The following is a 14,015-nucleotide window of genomic DNA, read 5'->3' on the forward strand; positions in this document are numbered from 1 at the left end:
AATTTTCATAAGTCAACCAACTTAAAAATACATAATTATAACATTATTCTTCTCCCAAAATCTTATCAAATGATGTAAAATTCAACTAACATGAACATGTATTATCAACTAGAGGTTTGAGGTTGATACTCACTCTACATATTATTTTTTTAAAAAAAAATCTTGCCAAATAATCACCAGCAAAAATTCTCGTGTAGTTCTTTCCAAATAGGAAGAGAAAAGTATAGGAAGATGAAGACATAAAATAGCGTTCATATTAATTAAAAATATCATTACCCACTATAATTCTAGCATCTCTAATATGAATGAGAGTTATGTATTAACAATTTTAAAATTACAATGAAACGTTAGGAAGAGTCTGAGTTAATTCATATTTTTAAAATTTTAGAATCTTAATTAATAAATTATTATTTGTTTAGGATTTTAAAAATGAATCGTGTTCAAAAAGCTGTTCTTCCTTTATAATAAACTAATTAAGTCTAATATCTTGCACAAATTACCATTTATTATCTCAACAATTATTTAAATTTTAATATTGAAAATTGTATCAATTTTAATCATCATATAATTATTAAAGCAATTGTGGGTGATTTCTCATTGTCGTTGGAGTTACATGAAATCTAGTTTGACTTTCCATTCAAATATATATGTATAACCCAATAACAATTATATAAAGACATTTCTTTATTGATTGAAGATATATTTGAGAGTGGTTTGGGAAGAAATGACCAAAATCATTTTTTTTTTTAATATTGGTATTTGACAAATGTTGGAAATTAATTTTAGAAAAATCTAAAATATTTTTAAATTGATTTTAGAAAAAATATAAAATAAATTTTAAATATTTTTTTTAATAATAGTTGAGAGGTGGTTCTTGATGGGGTGATTAACTTGACCACAAAAAATTATCTCCATTTTATTCATTTATTGAAATACCAAATTTACGCTTATATTTAAGGATAATTTCTAAAAAAGAAAATACTATTTTAATAATTTGATAATTCTAAAATCATTTTTGAAATGAATCATAATAATTCAAAATCACTTTCAAAAGTGTAGAATCAAACATCAATATAATTATATGAAAATCAAATGTAGCTAAATTTGTTTGTCTAAAGTTATTATTTTAACCCATCATCCTCAAACATATCCAATGCCTTTTTGGATTAACTTGAGAAAAAATGTTTTTTAAAATATTTATTTTTATAGAAAATGATTTAAAATGCGTGGTTTCTAAACACTTCAATTATTTCTAAAATAATTTATTTTTAAAATTAAACACTTAAAATGAATTCGAAACCCATCTTAATTAGTAGATTAAACTGATGGGGCCACAAGTACTGGTTGTAATTTATGTTATTGTCTCAGAAGTGCTTTTTCAATGAAGATATTTTCTTGACCATCGTCAATGATTTTGCAAGTGGGTCTAAGTGGGAGCAATGGTTTATAGAAGTAATCTAACATAATTTTATAAAAAAGAGTGGCTACATCTCTGCGATCTTTATTTAATTCACTTTTTCATGTAAATAATAACTAAAACTCTTTCATTAATTAATCATGTTTCATAATTTGAAGGATTTTTCTATTTTTTTTTTTAATGAAAACACTAGAAATTTGAAATTAGGAACCTATTATGTTGAGAACTCTAAATATCAATCGTTAAAACCTCCCAAATCAACCAGTCCAGCTCCAAGGGCAAGTTAGAAAAAATTACTTTGTAATCAACGACCAAGAGACAATGAGAACTAGTTCTCTATTCCATGTTTGAACATTCAATTCAACAAGTAACTTGATCGATCTACTTGTATGCTAAAACATTAAATCCAAAGTAAAATAATTTATAAGCATGTGTCTAATAGAATTAGGTACATGTCACTGTTAGACATATTTAAATAATAACATATTTAATTAAAGTATGGATTATATATGTGGATTAACAATTTATGGCTATTTTATGAGCTTGAGCCATATTAAGTCATCTAATTAATTAAGGTTCTAGGTTTCTAATTGAAGGGTAGAAGCTCAATCCTAGTTAATTAGAGTTTAATGGGAACCTAAGTGAACTAATATATAAAGAGACTTAGGCTATGTACCCCAATATCACTTAGTCTTTTTTGAATTCCATTTAGAGAGAGATCTCATTAAGAGAATTCAGAGTTTTGGTTGAAGAAGTCCATAGCCATGTATCATCATGTTGAAGCTATCATTAGTTTCTCAATGAAATCCGGTATATTATTTATTCATGATAATTTGACATGAATGATCTTAGGGTTTATCTGTTCAATATAAAGTAATTATGCTAATAAGTAGTATCAGAGCATAAATTTCATATTGAATTGACGGTTTTGTATTTGCTATTGGCACATGCTTCGACCTTTGATTTCGATAAACATGTTTAAAGTTAAAAAAAAGCTAACAAAATATTCAAGGAGTTGAAAATTATAGATACGGTATCGTGAATTCTATAATTTCGTACTAACCAACATAGTGGAGAAGTTTTTGAAAGTTTATTTTCTCTTAAATATTATTGGAAGACACGGCAGCTTCAGATGAGATATTTAACTAAAATTCCTTGCATTTGGGGAAGTCAGACCATTCACAACTAAAATATGATTTTTCTTAAATTCTTTTTTTAGGAATTGCCCTTATAGACATGTATGCTAAGCGTGAATTTAAGTTAAGCTTGAATTTGATTAGATTCTGTTTTTTTAAACGGTTCGATAATATTGAATTTTTCAATCATTTGGATTAGTTGTCAATTGAGGATCTCGTCAGCCTTGTCAATTGAATTTCTTGCTCTCGTTTCTAAGTTTTTTTTAATTAATAATTTAGTATTTTGTCAATGTTTCTTAGTTCTTGATTGATAAGTTTGTGAATTTGAATTTAAAGTTTGATTCCTAATTCAAGTTTAAATTAAATTAATTATACTGTGAATCCAATTTAATTTTGATTAATCATCTGTGGATTTAAGTTTAAATTTGATTAATCATATTGTGGATTCAAGGTTAATTGATGACATTTGGTGATATTCACATGTTTATGTTGCTTTAATTGTATTATGTGTATGCAATTATTGGGTGTTTTTTTGTAAAGATTATTTGGTGTTCTTTTCCCATTATTTTTTTGTACTATAATATTATTATATTATTGTATCTTATATTTTAGATTGGATTGGTCAAAGTAATATATTGCCAAAGTAGCATCTATTATCTACATTAGTGTAATTCTAAAATATAAGATGTGCATATTCATGGATTTATGTGGATAATTATCGATTCAAAGGAAGATATTTATTTGGCCAAATTGTAGATATGCATATGGTAATAAGTACGTGACAATTATAAAGACTACTCATGTGAAAAATAGTCGGTCCAAATAAAGGCTATTTTTTATTACTTTGATCACTACATTGAGAGTACCATTTATAATTTGTGTTTTTGTCCAAAGGCTAGACATCAATATTGTGCTAGGTATTTTGTTAAAGGGGCCCATCACATATATGAAATTTTTTGTTTTAATTGTGTGTATATGTTTTGTTGTTTATTGTTTTAGTTGATCTTACTTAAATATCTGAAAAATCTTAGTTCAATCCCTAAATTGAATGGATCGAACTTCAAGATTTGGAAGGAAAATCTAGAGATACTTTTCGGGTGTATGGATTTAGACCTTGCATTAAAGACTGATAAACCTACTTCTACTGAGGAACAGTCGAATATGGTTAATATAGAGAAGTGAGAACAGTCAAATCACATGTGTCTGATAATCATTAGCACTCAATTTCTGAGTCTTTTCGAGACTCTATCACGGAAAGTGAAAATGCCAATAAGTTCCTTGCTCAAATTGAGAAATATTTTGCTAAAAATAAAAAAGGGAAGCAAGTAGTCTTTTAACTTCTTTAACTTCCATGAAGTATAAGAGCAATGGGAACATAACAGAGTACATTATGAAAATGTCCAATCTTGTAGGTAAATTAAAGGCACTTGATATCAAGATAAATGAAAATTTACTCGTGTATCTCGTACTTATCTCTCTTCCTGCACAATTTGCTTAGTTTAAGATAAGTTATAGTACTCAGAGGATAAATAGAGTATTAATGAGTCTATCTCACAATGTGCGCAAGTAGAAGATAGGATTAAGAGAGAAATGTCAAGAAAGTGCTCATTTGACAAATGACTCTTGTGATAAGAAGAAAAGAAAATTTGTGGATGTTGCAGAAGGGACATCTCAGCAGAATAAAAATAAGAAACAAGCTACTGAAAATCCTTGTTTTTTTGCAAAAAGGAAGGTCACTTCAAGAAAGATTGTCCCAAGTACGCCAAGTGGCGTGTAAAGAAGGGTAAACTTCTTACTTTTGTTTGTTTTGAAGTTAATTTAGCTTCTGTACCTATAGATACATGGTGGGTAGACTATCGTGCTACTGCTCACATAAGTATATCTATGCAAGGTTGCCTATGGAGCGAACGGCCAAGTGATGCTGAAAGATTCATCTATGTGGGCGGTGACAAAACAGTTCCAATTGAAGCTATTGGAAATTTTAGATTACGTTAAAAACTTCTTGTTATTTGGATTTGAATAAGATTTTTGTTGTACCATAATTTAGACGGAATTTAGTTTCTATGTTCAAGATTCCAAGCTTATTAGTATTGATTCTTTAATTGATAATCTATATATGCTTGATTCTTTTGCTTCGTTTGATAAGATCATGTTTTCTAATTCATGTGGTACAAATGTAACGCATATGACATAATATTAATCTAAGCTTGATGACATAAAACGCGATGATGCCATAAACTTGTTAACATGTACGAATATGAATGAATAAAATTAATCTTCTTATGTCATACAACACATGGATGATTGCGATGATAGGCGATACTACTTCTAGATATGCGTTACTAATGAATGTTCTTGTAGTATGCTGTACGTTGTCACAAGTTCCCTTGCGTTGAAACCAAGTATAATTTCACCGCAAGTTTCTCGGTGTGATCCGAGATTGAACACAGGGATTGTTTTAGGTTAATTACGTTATATTTGTGATATATGAGACCGGGGGGTTTTCAATTTAATAAAAGTATGGTTTGTACATGCGATAAAGTAAATTGTGCAGTAAAGTAAAGATAAGCGATAAAAATGCGATAATAAAATAAATTGCGATGAAAGTAAAGTGCGATAAAATAAACCTAAGCTATGATGATACAAGATACAGGTTACATGATACAAGATACCGAGGTTGAGACTGACTGTGAAGATTATACAAAGATCGTGTTATGCGGTGGCAAGGCTTATGTGCGAAATAGAAAGAGAAGGGATAATTAATATAAACAACGCAAGTTTTTTAATTGTGTTAAAAATATAAGTACGATTCTACTTTCCCTTGGAGTACACCTCTCGGTGATCGGCCGCGTTTCCCACATCTCTGTGGTGAAACAGGGACGAACGTAGTGAATGCAAGGTTGCTTCCATCTCTGGAAGTACTTCTTGCTTTAGTTAACTCATTCTTCTAACCTTCTCTCGACAGATCAAAATGACATCTTCACTTCTGCTCTCACAAGTGAAGATGTCGTCTAGCATGCTTTAGCTAAACATCTTTATTTCTTTAGCACAGATTAAGTTACTTGTTTAATTCATATTAATCACCAAGGGATTAAGAAAACATCGTGGAGAAAGCGATTAATGGAGGAACAAAAATAGACAGAAATATGGAAATGAAAGTGATCATGACATTTAATTATAAAATCAAGCGCTTGATACATGGTTGTGAATGATTTAGACTAAGAAGATGAAATGCAATTGATGAATAAGAGTTAGAAACAGATACAGAAGAGTGCCAATGTCTTGACACCGATCTGGATGGAGAGATTGCTTACCGACGTACAAGAAGTGAATGGAAGGATGAGCTTCCCTCTCAGGCTTGCTCAACCGGTAGAGTTGATCTAGGTACAGAGCTTCACGACGGGGATTTGGAATGATTTTCCCTGAGACTCACCTCTCGACCTTATCTCTTTTCTTCCCGAATCTTCTTCGATCAGCACTCAAATCAGGCTCTCTCTCAATAGCCTCGTATCAATTAACCCCCGTATCAAGTATATCTTCAGTGAATTCTTTGAGGGTATTTATAGATGAAAGTTTTGACTTTCTGACTTGTGGTCCCCACTTTATTGTTATGGAAATTCCAAGAATAGTGGAATAAATATTCCTTCTGTTATGCAATCAATCCGCCGAAGATGCACAACGGTTAGTTGTAAATGTGTCAAAATCCTCCATGATTGCGTTGCTCATTTGCATCTTCGTCTGTGTGCCCGCATGCGGTGTTATTTTTTATTACTGTATGCGGTTGAAGTTCAGCTCTGGATTGATTGTCTCATGCGTCGTCATTGCGTTGATCGTCTATTCATTCCTGAATGATGGGCGCAATGCGACGTAGATGCGTTAATCTTTCTCTCTAGAGCCATGAGCGCATACAGTGACTGGATTTCCTGCAAAACAGACTTGAAATATTCTTTTCTACCATCGCAATGGTATTAGTGGATGTATTGACGACAATTTATAATTATTGTTTTTCTTAGCCCATTTCCATACAATTGACGCAACTTTCCTCTCATTTGGCCGCAATATCTAAATAAAGTGGTATAAATAACTTGTATTTCTACAAGTTATCACACCCCAAAATTTAGATATATGCTTGTCCTCAAGCAGATCTTCTACTAAGGAAAAATTACTCAATTCCTATCCTAAATTTTGCGTCGATTGGTTGCTCCGAATGCTCCACTTAGGCACATACTTAACAACGCAATTTCCTTCTATCCTTGCTAATTCATATCAAAGCCTTACTTTATTCTTCTATACTACAAATTTCTGCTAAAAAATGCTTTTCTAGTTTTAAAAAGAATGTTTACCTCTTCTTTATCAAAATAGCTTGATGCGTTCGTATGCGGTGATCAAACTTTGCGTCATTTATTTAGAGACTGTTGATCATGGTTACACTCTTCGTTTTGGCTTGTTTCCACGGGTGTCATGCGAACATCTAACCACGGTTGTGTGCCAATCTTAACTTTAACTCATGAATTTCAAAGGAGTTGTCTTTTGCATTATTTTATTTTCCTTTTTTTTTTCACATTACGTTGTTCTTGGAAACCCACCTTCGTTTTGGCTTGCTCCTACAGGTGTCATGCGAATATCCAACTACAAGCATGCTCCTTTCACAACTAACTCTTATCAGGTTGGGAATGTTTTGGGTTTCCCTTGCGCTGACATTGGAGTTGATATGAAAAAATATATATATTTTTTTGAAATGAAAAATGAACGCATTTTCTTAATGACTGCATAATCTTGATCTCATCTACTCAGACCTTCCCCACCCCCAAATTTAGAGATGCGCAATGTCTTCATTGCGTTGTTTGGACAGAATAGACAAACACTTAGACAAAATTTCAAAAAGAAGGTTTGAACAAAACTTTGAAGAGTAAAAGGTAAAGTATTGCTAAGCTACAAATTAACTAAGTATTAGTTAGAAAGTACAAAGTATGGGAAATATTTCTAAGTGTATGTATATTGTACATCATGGCAGCATAATGAATAACGCAAAAAGAAAGATTAAGAATATCGCAAAGTTGACAAAGGATGATAAAGAAAAAGGCACAGGCAATAGAGAGAATATTTACTCATTTGTATTGAATATTAACTAAGTATACAAGTAATTAAAAATTAATGCAATACAAAAATTGTTGGCCTATACAAAGAATCAAAGAATTTCGTTAACTAAGAAAAATAATGAATTGAATAAAAATATAGAATGGTCGTATAAAAATGTAAAGATTATTGTTGAGGAGCATGAGGGTCTTGAGGAGGGTTCTGATGTGGTACAGATGGAGTCTTTTCGAACATCAGACGCTGCCTGAGATGCGGAGGCACCATGGGACTATGAAGATATGCTGTTAGAAAATTAAAGTACTCATGGTTGCGCTCCGCAAGCTATCTTTGGTGGCGATGGATTGTATAAATGTTGCACTGAATATTGATCAATGCCTCTCTTAACGTGGCAGCATTGCGCTGTATATCATCGACTTGCTCCATTACCACATCAAATTTCTGGTTGAAGAAGGCTTGTTACTGAGTGAAGAGTTGTTGTTGTTGGGAGAAGAGGGACCGTAGGGTTGTGCCTGCGATGTCTCGCCAACAACGTTTTGGGGTTGGGCAGAGGTGCCTTCACCCAAATTGTGTCGGTCATCAACATGCGACGGTGGAAGGGAATGTTGCAGTGATGATGCTGAGGGTGAAGATGGGGCTGCTGGGTATGCAGTTGGAGAATTTGGGGCAAGGAGAAGATTGGTAAAGTGCTTAGGAATGGAAGAAGAAAAAGGTTGTGCGGGAGGGCTTGGAGGGTGGATTACTAAGGGTAAAGAGTCCAAAGGTTCTGTCTCTTGCGATGGTAATTCCTGGACCTTTTATTTTCCCTTATCATCTCTGTGCTGTCTCTTTGGCCTGAGTTCTTGTGGCGCATTGAGATCGATTGCAGGCCTCTTTAAAGGTAGCTCTGGGCAATGTAGGGAGTCTTTGAGGAGTAACCTCAGGATTTTGATATTGATGAGGTCGTGGACTTCGTGTATGGGCTCTTCCTCAATGCCTACGCCCATTGACAGGCACAAACTTGAGATAGTCCATGGAAAGAAGTATTGTCCTCTAATGTGCCCCCACAAAGTCTCGAATTTGACTTGCGATCAACCGGCCTACATCGATTGGAATGCCGCACGCAATGCAATATGCGTCCATAACTCGATCCCTTGAAATTGTCTTGTCATGGGAAGTTAGGATCAGCCGCCGTTTAACCAAATATACCCAAAGTCATGCCTCCGGAAGCAGAGTCTTGGATGCCAGGGTCTTGATGCCTTTTAAAGAAACTGACCACTTAGTGCTCGGTTGCGTTAATACTCGCAGCACATCTTCCATCTGCTCTTCCGTGGGATCATCAATGATTTTGTTGCCCGGTGCATCTGGGTTATCCTTCATTTGGTATAGTTCATTGATGTTCTTTGCGCTGAAAGAAACCATTCGCCCTTTTATGGTCACCACATCCTTGGTGTCATGTAGACGTCCATGGTAGAAGTCGTGCACTACCTTTGGAACAACAATGGCTGAGCACTGGAAAATGTGTCCTAACCATGTTTCACAATCATGCTCGTGATCAGATCCGGTAGTGGCATTGGCGCAGGGAAAAAGCCCATCTCCATCAACAAATCATCGTTCTCTTTCTTTCTTGATGGACGCACCTTTGCCAACGCGGGCTTGCTGCTTTCTGCGACATCTTTGCCCTTTCCCTTGGCCAATGCAAGGCGGGATTGTTGCCTTTGTCTTCTTTCCCATTCTTTGCGTTGTTCCTTCTTCTCTCGCTCGACAAGTTCCTTGCCTTTCTTCTTAATTAAACGCTGCATGTTGGCTTCGCGCTTTCTCTCCTTCTCTTTTCTCATTCTCCTTTCTTCTTCTGCCTTCTTTTTCTTTTCTTCTTCTTCCTCTTCCTTCACTTCTCTTTCAAACTCTTCCACAAACTACTCAGAGGCCAACAAAAGGCGTTGTTCCTCTTCGATCCGTCTTATTTCTTCAAGCCTCAAGATCTCGTTATTGCGGTGAACCTTCTTATCATGTAATCTTCCTCTTCTATCACCTTCTGCGGTGATGAGTTTCGCTTGCTCCATTTTCTCTTGTCTCTCTTCCTCTTCTTTTCTCCTTCTTTCCTTTTCTTCTAATGCGTTGATCAAAATTGAAGGGTTAATAGTAGACCTTTGCAATGCATTCTCCTTGCGATGCCGCATCAGGAGGGTAACTTCTCCTTTTTCACTTCGCCGGCCGCGACAAATTGCATTGTTTCAGGTTGCGCCGACTCCCTAAGTTGTGCTGGTTCCCCCCTATCTTCCCTCACGGAAATGGATTCTCCATCCATCTCTGGGCTTGCAGCCCTCTTCTTCTTCCTTCTTCAGGCGCCTTTCTTCACACATGCACTCTTTCCTTTCTTCCTTTTCTTTCTTCTTCCTTAGCTTAGCCTCTTCATCTTCTTCTTCCTCCTTCTTTTCTTTATTCTTTTTCTCTTTGCGATGATGGGATGGCTCACTTTTTCCTACTTTCTTTTCCTTCTTCTCATTTTTCTTCTTTTTCTCCTCATCCACCTCTGGTTGCTTCTATGCCACAACTTTCTCCAATGCGACTCTGATGGGTCCGTCTTAGGATTCTACTTGCATAGTTTCCTCAAGATCCCTTATGGCCAGAGTGCTTCTCCTTGTCTCCTCTTCCATCACTTCCTCTGCTAACGCCACTTCCTCCGTCACCTCCACTGTCACCTTCTCCGTAGACAATGGTTGATTTACAACCCCTACCTCGGGCAGTTCTCCTCCTTCCTCAAACTTACTCAAAATGTTTTCGAATACCTCATTGTCATCTCGTCTCTTCTTTTCGCTTTCAGTGGAGACTGCTGGAGTTAGGAGTGGGGTGCTTTCAGTGCTTTGCCCCCTCTTGAACTAAAGTGGTCTGGCGACTAAAGGGTTTCACCGGAGTCTTCCGGCGATTCTAGGAACAGTTTGAGGTTGAGCAGCAAAACGGGACTAGCAGCAAGGAATGTTGCCTCTCGTATGGAGTGTTGGTCTGTCGAAGGTGTTGAGGGTGAAGTGGAAGGTTGGAAAGTTTGGTCGGCCATGGATGCTGAGGTGAAAGAAAGCTGGAAAACGTTAGGGTTTCAGGGAAGAAGAAAGCTTAGTACACAGGGGCACTAGGGTTTCAGATTGCAAATGAGGCAAAGTGTGCTCACAAACGGGGAAAGTCTTTTTTATAGGTTTGGCCTTAGTGGGCCCAACGCTATTGTTGCAGTGGCAGGCCTCGAGACACTCAAAAGGCCCACCGTTTGAACTCCCCTCATTTATGAGGTTTTAGAGTAAACGTCCTTTCATTTGCAGACTCTTCATTTCTTTGGAATACAGAACGATTGGACTTCTCAATTTTTCAAAAAGAATTATCTTTAATGTTTTATTCGAATGGACACAAGGAGAAGATTAACGCAAAGTGTTCACCAACGCAAATGCATCTTCGCAGAGGATGGGAAATAATGCATGCATCCCCGCAACACACCCCTTAACTAAACACATTTCTGGAGGATCGGGCGCACGGTATTGCTACCAGCGCAACACTACCTCAACATAGTGCATTTTGCTAAGGACGGGCAAATGACACACACGCGCGCAACACACTCCTCAACACAATGCATTTGAGTTGGATGAATGCAATGCGTATCTTGTTGGTTCAAAATGCGTCCATTATCGGCATACATACCGGATGTGTTTTGTTTTATTATATAATTTTTTTTCACTAACGCAAGTTGCTATGACTTGCGGTAATAAATTTCTTCTCATTACTGAATCATTCACTAGGTTAAAGAACAACACATTTAAATACAAAAAAGTTAAAGGAATTAAAGCAAACACAGAAATAAATGAAAGGACAGTAAATGATGAATAAATTCATAAAGTCATGAAACAAATTAAATGAAGCAGTAAAGACAAAGTTCAAAAATTCATAAAGACCAAAATTAAAGAAAGCATTTAAACATAGATGTGAGATATGGACCGAAAGATGACTTTATTTGAATGAGCGCAATCCACACCTCTGCAGGCAGTCCAGCTTGCCTGCCCAATGTCCTCAGGGACATTGCTTCTTTCCATGAGATCTTGGGGCTTCAGAGTTACTGGGCAACGTACCAGGTTTTCTGTTTCTAAACTCCAATGCCAGCTGGCCCACTTGAATCTCTAAGTTTCGAATTGAAGACGCCCACGCCCACGCCTGCATCATTGCATCATTTTTGTCCATATATTATTTGAGCAGGGTCTCCAATGAGCTTCTAGAGGTGTTTGAAGATGAGGGTTGCTAATTATTCGATTGCCTTGGTTGCCCCTGATTCGAGTTATGGTGAAAAGGAAGAGGGTTCCCTCGACTGCCACTTTGATGGTTGCTTGGCCCCTCTTGTTTAGGATTCCCTCCCCAACCGAAGTTAGGATGGTTCCTCCAACCCGGATTGTAGGTGTTGCTGAAGGGGTTGTTTTTTATGGCACATACTTGTTGGATATTCGATGGGCACAATTCTACTATATGAGCCCCTCCACAATTAACACAACTTATTGCGGCCACTTGAGCCGGTGCAGCGGGTTGCGCTGATTGTTGGATGGCTCCTTGATGGATTGCCATCGATGGAGGATTGAGGTCACTGTGCCATCTGAGCAGCCAAAGTCGTCATTTCTCCGTAGACAATTGACAGTGTCATCTTTCTTTCTTTCAGAGCCTCTGCCTCCACAACCATATCAATCCCAGTCATCCATGTTCCACGATCATGCGGTCAAGGATGACTTTGGCCTCAGTATAAGTCTTGTCCATAAACCTCCAGTCACGGAGGCATTTAGCAAACAGGGCTGCGTCGATTTGTCAGCCATTGTAAAAGTGTCTCCATCAAAACACATCGGGTATCCGATATGCGCGCCAAATCTTCACCAATCTTCAAGAATTTGCACCCAGGCGGTGTTTCAGTTCTCATTGGTCCATTGCTCAAAGTTCAGCACCATCCTTCCGCTCGTCTTGCAATCGATGGCGTGGAAAAACTTCTTCTCCATGATCGCTCACAGCTGATTCCCATGATGTAATCTTCGTCAGCTTCAGTGACTGAAACCCCACCTCTGGCTTCGTTTCCCTCAAGGATTAAGAGAATAAAATACAGTCTAATACCCTCAAGTAACCCAGTAATGAGAAGTTGCCTGCACATTTCACAAAACTGGTAAACGAGGCAGGTCTTCACCTTGCAGAAAACCCCCAAATGCCCTGCGTTCTGGATCATTTAGAGCATGACCGATTTTATTTCAAACCTTGCGTTCTCCTCTACTGTTGGCCTCGAAATCCCAGGCGAAAAATCGTACAGGTTAGGCGCCGCGTAGTTCTTTATGGGAATGTTACGATCAGCGACAAGGAAGACTGGGTCCCGCGCTGGTCGTACCGCCCCTTGATTTCCTGCGGGAGCCGCGTTGTCCATATTATCTGCCATATCAACTACTCTCTTTCGCCTTGCTCGATTCTGGCATGCCCGTGCGCGAAAGGTATGCTTGATCTCTAGGTCAGCTACGAATTTTGGTTTGGTACCAGTACTCATAAACTGTCAGACTGCTCTCCGCATTGAACAGCTAGTACAATGAGATCTGTCCTGCAAAATATCACAAACATACTCAAACAATAACTGTTAACCAATCCCCGACAACGGTGCCATAAACTTGATGCGCATATGACATAATTTAATCTAAGCTTGATGACATAAAATGCAATAATGCCATAAACTTTTTGACATGAATGAATATGAATGAATAAAATTAATCTTCTTATGTCATACAACGCATGGATGATTGCGATAATATGCGATACTACTTCTAGATATGCGTTATTAATGAATGTTCTTGTAGTATGTTGTGCGTTGTCACAAGTTCCCTTGCGTTGAAACCTATTATAATTTCACTGCAAGTTTTTCGGTGTGATTCGAGGTCGAACACAAGGATTGTTTTAAGTTAATTGCATTATATTTGTGATATATGCGACCGGGGGTTTTTCAATTTAATAAAAGTATAGTTTTACAAGCAATAAAGTAAATTGTGCAGTAAAGTAAAGATAAACGATAAAAATGCGATAATAAAGTAAATTGCGATGAAAGTAAATTGCGATAAAACAAACCTAAGCTATGATGATACAAGATACAAGTTACATGATACAACATACCGAGGTTGAGACTGACTATGAAGATTATAAAAAGATCGTGCTATGCGGTGGTAAGGCTTATGTGCAAAACATAAAGAGAAGGGATAATTAATATAAACAGCGCAAGTTTCTTAATTGCGTTAAAGATATAAGTACGGTTCCGCTTTCCCTTGGCGTACACCTCTCGATGATCAACTGCGTTTCCCATATCTCTGTGGTGAAACAGGAACGAACGTAGTGAACACAAGGTTGCT

The sequence above is a fragment of the Benincasa hispida genome, chromosome 9, assembly GCF_009727055.1.
Source record: "Benincasa hispida cultivar B227 chromosome 9, ASM972705v1, whole genome shotgun sequence".
NCBI lineage: Eukaryota > Viridiplantae > Streptophyta > Magnoliopsida > Cucurbitales > Cucurbitaceae > Benincasa > Benincasa hispida.